Consider the following 12,778-nt stretch of genomic DNA (forward strand, 5'->3'; position numbering starts at 1 on the left):
CTCATAATCCAGCCCATGACTTTGAGAAGAACCACGTGCGACAAGCCGAGCTTTGTATTTGTCGACAACCCCATCTAAATTTTTCTTCAAACAAAAAATCCATTTGCAAGTGATAAGCTCGCAATTCTCTGGCTTCGACACCAACTCCCACGTCTGATTTTTGTTCAAAGAATTAATTTCTTCTTGCATATCTGCTTCCCACTTAGGATGACCTTTGGATTCTTCAAAGCTTACAGGTTCGTCCAATACTCCTGTAAAGAAACATGAAGTAATCGAGCAGTTGTTCAAGTGTGCCTCATAATCTTTGAAGTAACTTGGCTGTCTTTTCTCTCTTGTTGACCTCCTTTCAGTTTGTTGTTCAACACCATCTGAATCTGAGGTTTCATCATTATTTGAAGCCTGCAAGTTTCTCTCTGTAATCAGCTCCAAAGGTTCTTGATCAACATCAAGAATCATTTCTTGACTGTTAATTTTCTGGGCACGATGATATGATGATATTTCATCAAACACAATATCTCTAGAAGTGACGAATTTCGTGGTTTCAGGGTCCATACACCTCCACCCTTTCCTATGAGAATCATAGCCAACAAATATACACTTTTTTGCTTTCGGGTCAAGTTTAGTTCGAGAGGATTTGGAATATGAACATAACAAGTTGAACCAAATACTCGAAAGTAATTTACATTTGGCTTTTCATGATATAGAATCTCGAAAGGGGATTTTGCTTTACCTAGCCATGGAGGCAAACGATTTATCTAATAACATGCACATTGAATAACCTCAGCGCAGAGCTCTCGAGGAAGATTTTTATCATGCAATCAGGAAAGGCTTGTAGAAGCAAGATGAGCCATTTTCCTTTCAGAAACACCATTCTGTTGGGGGGTATTAGGGCATGTCATTTGCCTTGAAATACCATTGTCATCGCAATATTTAAAAAATGCATCAGACATGTATTCTCCTCCATTATCACTACGTAAGCATTTAACTTTTACCCCAAAATCCTTCTCCACTATAGTTTTAAATTCAGCAAATTTTGACAAGGCTTCACTCTTCTCTTTCAAGAACTTCACCCATGTATATCTTGAGAAGTCATCTACAAGTATCATGACATATCGAAAACCACTATAACTTGTTATATTTGTTGGTCCTGTTAAGTCTGTATGAACCAGTTCAAACATAGTGGATCTTTGATTTTTTGATCTTTGAAATGGGAGACGATGTGATTTCCCAAATTGACAACCTTGACAAACTATATCTTCATGAATATTTTGCAGAGCCGGTAGACCATCCACCAGTTTCTTTGAACAGATTTGCCTCAGCAATTGGTATCCCAAGTGCCCCAGTCGAGCATGCCAAATTGTTCCGCTATCTGTTTGACTTGTCTTCTTCACATAGGCTTCTCCTACTGCCATGACAAACAACGAACCTTTCTTTTCACCCGTAAGAACAACATCAGCAGATATGTTCTTCACGTTGTCCAGAATCTTCACATCATTTTGACCAAATAGAATATATTTCAAGAATCAGTGATTTGAGAAACTGAAACTAAGTTTCTCTTTAAACCTGGAGCATGAAATACATCATTAAACTTGACAGCCCTGGTATCTCCAACGTCAATCTTCAGGGCTCCTTCATTTGCTACTGGATATGTAGAGTTATCCGCTGTAACAACAACTCGTTCTCTGTTATGTTGGCGCAACTCTGAAAGAAAAGAATCATCTCCAGTTACATGATGAGAGCAACCGGAATAAATGATCCATTCTTGTGTGCAATTATCATCGTTGTAGAGAGCTTCAACTACATCATCATTCCTCTGCTCATCTACAGATCTACTTCTACATGTACAGTGAAGCACTGCTCCCATTTGAGTTGCTCGTTTCTATCATTTTCACTTGCAACATTTGCATTTGAGATCCTCACTCTACAATTTTTCTTGATTTGTCCAATTTTACCACATCTATAACACTTTTTATGCTCAAAGTTGCCGCCAGTAGTTTTTTCACCATTGGATCCTTTTTCATTGTTCATGCTCTCGGGGATATGATTTTCTTTTTATTTTTATTCTTTGAAAAAAGAGGTGCATCTGGTTCAAAGCTTTTTGCCATTTGCTTTGCCAGTGCCTCCTGATCGGAAAGCAAACTTTCAAATTCTTCAATTGAATATTGCTTTGTCCAACCTTGAATGGATGTAACGAACGGATTGTACTCCTTCTTCAATCCTCGAATAAGAAATCGCTGCATTCTTGCTTCACCAATCTTTTCACCAGGATCTAATTCTGAAATTTCATTACAAATTCCTTTAACTCGTAAGAAATATTCAAAAATAGACATGCCTCCCTGTGTTAGCGTTGCCAATTCATTTTCCAATAGTTGTAGCCTAGCAGTATCCTTTTTTGTAAACAATCTCTCAAGTATCTCCGAAACTTCTTTTGGTGAGCTAACATCATGTACAAGGTCGATGAGCTCTTTGCCAATTGAAGTCCTCAAAGCAAAGAGTGTTTTACCACATTTAATCTTCCATTTCCTCCGTGGTTCTGCATTTTCTGCAGTGTTTGCTGGAATTTCTGCTTCAGCACCAACAATAAGATCCTACAGGTCTTGACCTTGAAGATAAGCTTTAACACACATTTTCCAGTACTTGTAGTTTGTCCCTACAAGCTTCTCGACGCCAAACTGCGCATTTGAACTGTTTCCCCTATTTACCGACTCCATACTGCACAACTTTATGTTTCTTTCTTTGTAAAACTTGATAGACAAGAAGATGGAAATAATAATCAGATCAATGACCTCGCTATGATACCATAAAAATAAAATAAGCAGATAAAGAAGAAGCCTGCAGTATAACGGAAATAGAACATGAATGTTATATTTAAAAACTCTGGTTTACAGCAATTATGCAGCAGCTATATAGACTGTGCCACTAACTTGAACTCCTGAAATTACTCTACTAACGTACTAAGACTCCTATCTAGGTAGACTTCCTACGAAATAGGAACTGATTTTATTTGACTTAGTAAACTAAACCAGGCAGAAGAAAACATTAAAAAATGACTGTTAAAATGCACTAATTTTTTAACACAGATTTTTTATAGGACTCAGGGCTGTCAGTCTTTTTTTATTGAGGCTTGATGATCCAGTATAATTATTTTATTGAGAGAAAAGACATAGAAGTTGTTTCGAATTTTAAAAAAGTATCTTAATTTTGTCGTCGTTCTATTACTCCACAAAAGTAATGAATATCTTTGTTAAAGGACCACTTTGATCCATTTTCTCACCTGATTTTTTTGAAAACGCATGTGAAGATCTGTTTTTTGTGCTAAAAACCAACTAAAAGGTGTCACGTTTCAGTTTTTTCTTTATCGATTGTTTACTTTATTGAAATTCATCATCTTCCCCAAAACAAGCTCAAAAGAGTTAATGGAACTCTCTCTGGTGAATTCATCATCTTCCCCAAAAACTATTCATTTTAAATTTCCAGTCGAAAAACTTAATTTTAAATTGTTCAAGGTTTAATTTCTTATTAAAATGCGATTTTTTTCAAATATGTAAGAAACCCCTAGCTTGTTAACCTTCAATTCCTTGCTTACTTAGCTATTCCTCCAATACTTTTGACCAAGAATTGTCAAAAATGAAGGAGATTACCCCACTCCATTATCCCTTGACCAAGAAATCGAAACGACATGAAAAGCCGAGAAATGGAAAACAAAACAAAGTGAAGAAAGATATTCAATACCAGGTGATATGCTCATACGCGTCTTACCAGATGAGAAAATGCATGGCTTAAAATAGTCTTTTTTATAAAGATTTTTAATACTTTCGTGGGGTAATAGGGTGCCCGTAAAATTAAGATATCTTTTTGAACATTCGGGACAACTTCACTGGTGACTTTATGTCTTTTCTCTTTTATCACTAACAATTGGTTTTCCTTATTTACTTGCCTTCTTTTCCTTTAATGAATCGAACTGAAAAAATGACTGATTTTGTTTAGCCTTTGTTGATCTTCAGTAGCAATCCCTAGGTTACAAAACTATGTGCCACCATATGATTTTGTCTCAAATAGACATTAGCTAGTGGATCAACCTTAGTTTCAGACTCATGGTCCTTACCTTGAAAATAGGACAGTCTCTTTTCGGTGTTGGAGTAAGACACAAGACTCTATGTTATAGCTCACATGGTTTATGTTGGTGAATTGTATCTTCGACAGCTCAATCTTTCAGATTATTGGTTTAAGCTTACATTCCGTTATTTTAGTTTCACTATCTATTACTTTCCTGTTTTAATACTTGGTCATTGCATTAGTTTATGTATTTCAGTTCCTTATTCAATGAGAACCTCATATTCATCATATCCTGCTTTAAAAATTATCATACATATATCTTATACTTAGTACATTTAAAGTACTAATTCTCATAAATCTTGTGTCTATTTTTCATGTGATGTAGATTGAGATTCTTACTATCAGGATCTTAGTCAGTTGGATCGCAACTTCCGATCATAAGGTGATGAATCCTCTTACTTCAAGTACTAAAGTCTGTTTGTAATTCTAGTATGTTGTTTCTATTTACATACATTGATTGGGGAGATTTTGGGTCATGTCCCACTAACTATAATTAGTATAAGTAGAGGCTTTATAGGCTGCTAGTTAGAGTTGTTGTATTTACTCTATTCTCTCATTTTACATTAAAATTGTTGTATACAAAATTTTGTTCAAAAATATATCAACAGTATTCAATAATTATGCTTCCACTTAGCCTTTTTTATTTTTATTTTACATGTTCATATTTAGTTGCTTATTACTCTGTCAGTAGCAAGGGTTAGCTTGGATTCACAAGTGACTCTAAGCACTGTGTTACAACTAGGGGTAGTCAAGGGTAGGGTCATGACACTAACTAATGCATCACATTTTCCTCCTCCAATTTTAAAGGAACAAATGGATTGCTCTAGATACTATCTAAAGGCACCCGGGTCAAGGGAAACATGAAGGTGAAGAATAACCATGCAAGAAAGGTGAAAACCACAGGATTTCCAATGCTCTTTCATTATAGATTGCTCCCATAGAGTAAAATTTCATGGGTAGAGTGCATTAGCATTTCGTATGAACCAAGGTAGGATAGGTTTCCTTAATCTAAGTAGTTAAGACCCGTTTTACCGTATTATCTCTTGTATATATTTGGAGATTGCATGCATATGCCTTTGGATATGGAGTTTGAATGATTAGGTTTTTGTTAGGCCTGTTAAAGTGGGAGATGTGATAATGAATAGAGGGATATTATCTAGTTCTTATTTGTCGTTGAGTTTCCTTGTTAGTATGGTTGCAATGTCCTGTAGATATAGATATGTATATATGCTACTTTATGTATCGCTTGACTATGCATAACGAGAGAAACCATAAGAAGGCATAAGTAATGACAACATATTGATATATAATCTCATGCAATGAACTTGTTATGTGACTTGTGGCTTTAATGTTATTCTTCATAATGTTTGTGATTATGCATGATCATTTGTGTTTAATGGTTGACCCAAGTACCATGCTTGGTACAAAATATCCTCATAATTGTCTCAGATACCACACATAGTACGGGGATATCCATATATGGTTGAATCAAATAAGCACTAGTATTCTAATTATGGATTGCTCGGATATCACATCGATACACTAAAATTTTGACTTTAGGTTCCATGAGAGGATCAAGTATATGTTTATAGTTCCATGAGTGAACCTAATTTAATTCTTCATAACATTATATGTTTATAGTTCCATGAGTGAACCTAATTTAATTCTTCATAACATAATTATTGCATGTTTGATCCTTTAGTTGTTTCGGTTACTTGAAAGGTGAGTTGATATCATATAGAACTTGTATGTCGTCATGTGGAACATTTGGTTTATGTTATTGTAATGGTAAAGATCACTGGGATTTCGGGCTAGGTGTTATTCGTGATGGTTGAACGTTATTTTTTGTTGACAACTCAGTGCTTACAATTTTTTTGTTTACTTTTTTGAACTATTGGGTTGAGTTTATGGGGATTCAGGTCTTAGTTGTTTCTAATTGTGCTTCTTATTTTTCATGATGATTTTAGTTTATAAATGGTGTCTGGTTTAGTTTTGATATGGATGAGTTTTTCAAAGGTACACGTTTCATTTATTATTCCAAAAAGGACTTAGGAGTGGGCAAGAAAAATTGAGAAAGAATAGTTTGTTGGTTGATAGGGCTAGTGATGACCTTGTATTCATGGATATTAACGTGATAGAAGGGTTTGACTATGATTTGGTATTCTGATGGTCTTGTATTAAATGATATTAATGTTGTAGAAGGGTTAAGCTAGGATATGGCATTATGGTGGTGTAACTAAGAGGCATGGGATTAAGGTGCACTAGTTTTGAGATTTGTCTAGGGAGGTTAAGTATTTATATAAAGACTTGGGGTGGTATAACTTTCTTATTGCATGTTTTCTTCTAATTATCTACATTATAATAAGTGTTAGGTTGGGTCGATCGATGATGTGTAGTAGTACGTGTTGTTTGTACTGATACTACTCTAACTATGTCACTTGTCATAGTCTAGTTGTAGGGTTTGTGACGTTTTATAGATAACGACGGTGATGATCTCTGAAAAATTTGTTTTTCCTTTCTTATGGTGGGAGTTGTATCTTATTGTATTATATAAACTATACTCTTTTAGTTGCTCTCATACCTATTTAGACTACTTCCTCGTGGAGGATTTTTTTGGTTTTTTATAAAAGGTTTCCATGAAAAAGTTGTATGTTTTCATAAATCTTTAAGGTATTAAATTTCTTTTGCACTACTTTATTAATTTCTGTTTGTTTAAATTAAATTGGATGGTAAGTGTGCTCCTGTTATAAGTACTAGAGTAGGTGCACGTACAATCTTGTGGGTTGGACCGTGACATATGCATGTTTGGTATACCATAGGGAAAGATATGCGAGGACATCATGTGGACAATCTCGTTCGATGGAATTGTTCACTTTACTTGTGGTTTCAAGTGTTATTGTTCATTGTGAATGTGATTGAGTGTGATTATCTTTGATTCTAGTTGGCTCGGATACCTGCTGGTATAGAAATACTAATGGTTAGCTCGGATACCACATCTTTTATAATTACTAAGGTACTCTGCATGTTATAATTACTAACTTTGGTTGGCTTGGATACCACACCAGTACACAAACAGTTTGTATTTGGGTTCCTTGAAAGAACCGTGTATGAGCAATTGTGGTTCCATGAGTAAACCAAGTAGAGAGAACCAGGTATGTGCATTTTTCGTTCCATCAGTGAACCAAATTGACCTTTTATAATGTGATATATGTATGTTGAATTCTTGAGTGGTCTAAGTTACTTGAAAGTTGATTTTATCTGAGATTCAGCATATATGCAATCATATGGGACATGTTTGTTGTGATGGTCACAACAAACTTTTTCAATATCATTTAAATTTGAACGGATTTATCATAAAAGGAATCTATTCTTTTGTTTCCAAAATGTTGAAAGGCAAAAGGGTACAAAATTAGTTGGGATGTTGAAGCCTTTGATAACGTCCACGTTTAAATACTCTAAATAGATTAAAGCATGAAAGTAGTATTTAACCATGAATGCACCTGAAAAAGTTAGACCACACACAATATGATCATGAATTAGGGAGAACTAAGGATGATATACATTAGGTTATTTGAATTCGCTCAACAATAAAATCTCGAAGGATAGAGAAAAGAAAATCTATAATGATCAATCGTAGTAGACATATTTTGACAATTATAGAGGCTTCAAATGAATTACAGATTCGATTTATTTCAAAATCATGCCATAATTTTATATGTTCTCCTTTCACTGGCTTTCTTATAAGGCCTTTTAGACAAAAATGATAGATATATAGGATATTTTTGCATATGAAAGAAGCTTTAAAATAGTTTAAATATTGATAAAAAACATATAGGTCAAGAAATATGCGTAAAATTTAAACATTCCAGACTACACTTTTTTATGTAACAAAAAAGTTGGAAAGGAAATTAAAGTAACTAAAAACCTCATAAGCTAATAAATTTAGTACTTAAGCAGAAATTGACATCTCAAAGATTTCAGCTTACATTAATTCATGACAAAAAAGGCACAAAAAGAAAAGGTCAAACTCATAAGTTTTCAAAGCCAGAATGAGTACTAGATCTTCAAATCAATCAACTAAAAATGAGACACAAGCAATTATGTGTAGTAGATTGGTCGAAATTGAAAGAAAACATTCTTCAAATCGCGTGTTTTGCATAAAAGACAAACGACACTGATCTTCAGCCACTTCCAGATGCAATGGTAATGAAATTCATGACCACAACTAAGTTTTCCAAGTTCTATCACATCTTCATAAGTATCCTATACACATCGAAACATGAAATAATATAAGAGAATCATGTTATGAAAAAGTTAAAAAGTGAAAAGGGTAGTTCCTAAGTATTGTGCTACTTACCAAGCATATGCAACATGAATCATTGTCATCATTCCTCTCTCTTAGTTTATACTTGTGCGTCATTAGAAGTGTAGAAAGCCTAAACTCATGAATGGATTCAGCTGGAAAGAGTGACTAAAAAACAAACCATCCATAATATGAGAAAACATTAGATCATTTATTCTAGTCGTATCACTGTTCATGCATTATGTTTTGATATAGAAGACATAGTCTCCAACAATGGATTAGTTTTGACAGGTTCATCATTTTCATCATCCTGTCATTTTGAACTCTCATTAATAATAAGTATGTATTAAAAGAAGATACTATCTTAACCACAACTTTTGAGAAAGGAATGTATGAAAAGAAGATTCTACATTTCACTAAACTACATAAAACAAATAGCATATCCAACATATCAAGATTACTTTTGAATGACATGTTTTACTGTATTTGAATTGCCAATTAAAACAAATAGTAGCTAAGAGAATAGATATGATCTGACATAGTAAGACAAAGCAACCTAAGCTACTCCTTCACATAATATGGATTGGGGAAGTCATTTAGTAACAGGTGGAGATCACGGAGAGTTCTTTGTCGTCCTAGGTCACTAACATATATTTTCTTATCTTTATTTAACCCCAAAAACAGATTGGACGAAAATAATTAATTTTTGACTCTATGAAATCTTCCTAATCAATTTGCTATTTTTGATAAAAAGGTGTTTGCTTTAGTACTGCTATTATTTTTAATGACTTAGAAACTTAGAGAACATTGACGTGATTTGATTTTAAAAATAGATTTTGGCGTGATACATCATCATATTGAAAATAGAGTGGAAACATGAGTTGATCCATAATGAATACTAGATCGACGTTCTCTAAAATAAGACAGTCAACTCATTTCCTAAATATATAAAGTTCTCAATCCTCTTATCTTTTGTCAAAGTGTATTGTAGTGTGTTGAGATTTTGCCTTACCGAAAGAGTGAGAATCAGGAAAATAAGGAAGAACTATTGGAATTAATGACGCACACCTTGATGTTTAGTGTTTCAAAATGTCTTTTAGGATTCTATAATACATTTATCTAGTTATTTGAACCTTTGGTTTTACATTTTTATTAGTATAAATAAAGATGTAATTGATCATTTTAATTATCTCAATTGGTCTTAAGTAGCCTATATAAAACATGAGCAATCTCTAAAGAAAGTACCTTCCTATATTTCCTACCAATTTGTATCAGAGCATTTTTCGTTTTAATCTACGGCTAGGTGAAGAAAAAAATATAGCATAAAAAATGAAGGGGTTGATTTATCAGTTGTTCTTACTCCATTTTTATGGAAATGACTTTAAATAATGAAAGATAAGAATGAAATCACATTTGAAAGCTGAAGGCTTGAGGACTATTGTTGTAAATGGCTATGAAGAGCCAGAAAACAATGGTCAACATGCGATGAAAAATATTTGAGGCTAAGTATTATCAACACGCAAAAGCCTTTTCAAATGAGAGCCTCAAGAGTATATTTTGTAAAGATTGCTAGTAGTGAAATTGCAAAGTAAGATTGAAAGTCTTTGGAAATTAAGGTGTATGATGAAGAAAAGATATGCACTATAAATCTCTTAGAAGAGAGTTTCAAAATTTGAAGAGGATAGAATTTGAAAAAAGTAAATGAATAATGAACGAGAGTCATCAATATTGTCAATGAAATGAGAAATCATAGTAATACTATTTTGGACTAACACATAGTTGAAAAGAATCTAATTAGTTTTAAAGAAAAAGCATGAGTACATTGTTTTTATCATTGAGGAGGCGAAATTTCTAAGTTTTCCACTGAAGAGAGAGTTGGATCATTTATTGCAAATGAGACGCGAAGATGTTTTTTTATTGAAGATCAACCCAAGGAAATGAATTTCCAATCCAGAGACAAATTAGAATTCTTAAAAAATAAACAAAAGAAGAATTACAATCCAAAAATGAAGCAGGTTCATGATGGTCCTTCTAAGAATGTTGAAGAAAAAGATGAGAAAATTTCTAGTCTTTTTTTAAATAAAATTTGCAAAAAATGACTAATCATAATGGAGAAAAGTGTTGGAAGAAAGTCAAGCCTCAGTGTAACTTTTGTAAACAGTTTGGCCACATTGAGAAGGATTGCTAGAACAAGCAATGAAGAAAGCAATTTTTTGTGAAGAACAAGAGGAAAAAATGGAAGAAAACCTTTTTTGCTTCTCAATCTGATGCTTCAGTAAGAAGTAATGATTGTATATTGATAGCGGTTGTAGCAATCACATAATTGGAGAGAAAAGGATTTCCTTTCAATTAATAGTATCATCGCTACTAAAGTATGGATGGGCAATGGAGTCTTAATTGATGCAAAAGGTAAAGCCACAATTTCGATCAAGATAAAAGGGAGCGGTAAGCAAATTCATGATATTCTTTGTGTTCCTGACTTGGACGAAAATTTGCTTAGTGTTGGGCGACTCTTGGAAAATGATTATTCTCTTGTATTTAGATATAATTATTGCAAAACTTCTGATAAAATTAAGTCAAATCAAGTTATTGTTGGAGCAGAGATCATAAAAAGAAAATTTTCTGTACAATTTCAATAAAATGCATTCAAAAATAAAGTTGTAGATGATTCATGGCTTTGGTAGAAAAGATTTTGTTACTTGAATTTTTTTGGTCTGAAGTTTCTCAAGAAAAAAATCCATGGTGTAAGTCCTTCCTAAGATACATACTAATATTAAGGTAGAGAAGACTTCTATCATATCTTTAGACGTGTCAAATAAAGAAGAGGATGAGGAAGAGGAAGAGAAAGATGTCCCTAAGGGGGAGAAATCTCAGATTGAGATGATGATGAACCACCTCGAAGAGAAACAAAAGTATTGAGTGACATTCATCAAAGATGCAACTTTACCAGTGTTGAGCAAGAAAATTACGAGGAGGCAAAAAATATGATGTTTGCAAGAAATCCATGGTCGAAGAAATTCGGACGATTGATAAAAATAATACTTGAGAATGTGTGACTATACCCAAAGAAAAAAAAGTTGTAAGTCTAAATCACTTTTACAAAACTAAACTCAATCAAGTAGGAGATATTACAAAGCATAAGAGAAGACAAAATTCAGTTGCATTATTGCCGACAAGGGAAGAACTTGATGACATCTTCAACAAAACGCTTCCTAGAGAATAGTTTTTCAATCTTTGAAAATGCGTTGGAGTTGTCAAGAAATGCATTAACGGGGAGTGATGAGATTATTGTATTCGCACCTTGATATTTTATTGTCTATTAATTTTTCAAGAAGTCTTTTATGATTCTTTAACACATGTATCTAGTAAATTGTAATACATGTATTTAGTTATTTGTGCAAGACTTTTTTTTAAATTTTTATAAGTATAATAGAGATTTGATTGATGATTCTAATCATTTCAAAGGATCATAATTAGTCTCTATTAAACATGAGCATTCTCTAAATAAAGTAATCTTCTTTTATATTTCCTACAAAAACTTATCCTCTTTCAGAAAAAGAGAGTATAATCTTCTATGGTGCTTTCAACCTGCCGAAATGGAAGGCTTTGCACTATATCTAACTAGAAAATATTATTCGGGTGCAAAGCAAAAGTCCTTTCACTAAGCGCTTTGCCCTTTTCTTAGAAGATGACCCCTTTGATCTGGTGATCTTCACAAGATGAGACCCAACCAAATAGTCTTGTTCCACAAGTGCAAAAAATATATTTTTCAATCTGCACTAGAAAATCAACAATAGGGTCTATCACTTTTTCCTATATATTTTCCTCATAAAAGGATTCTAACTCACTTTCAAGCTCTGTTTAATAAGAATCATTATCAAAAAGTATAGGACAGAGCTTAATGCTTGACTCGAAAGAGCCTAAGTTTCCCCTAGAGCATTCTTGGAAGATAGTTGGATAGGCAGGTCTAGGAAGAAGAGGGTCGTATAGGCAAGGGTGGGAGGAAGATTAATGGTTTGCTCCATTGTAGGTTGACTTCCGTCAAAATTATTATTCATGTGCAAGTTGGTGCAACCTCCTACCAAAGTGACGAGTGAAAGAAGAAGACAAATATAGACACTTCTAAGTCAAAAATCCTAAGAAAATCACGTAAGGCATGGAGTAAAATTATCTTTGAAACTCTTTATAATGCGGTAAGGATTAAAGCTAATCAAAAAATACAAGAGACTAGTTGAAAAAACCATAATAGAAAGAAGAATTCATAGAACGAACAAAATATGGAGACAAGAGGTGACCATATATTCATGAAAGATATTTTTCTTTATCCACTTTTCTCTCCCCCTCCCCCCCCCCCCCCCC

Source organism: Solanum pennellii, chromosome 3 (assembly GCF_001406875.1).
Source record: "Solanum pennellii chromosome 3, SPENNV200".
NCBI lineage: Eukaryota > Viridiplantae > Streptophyta > Magnoliopsida > Solanales > Solanaceae > Solanum > Solanum pennellii.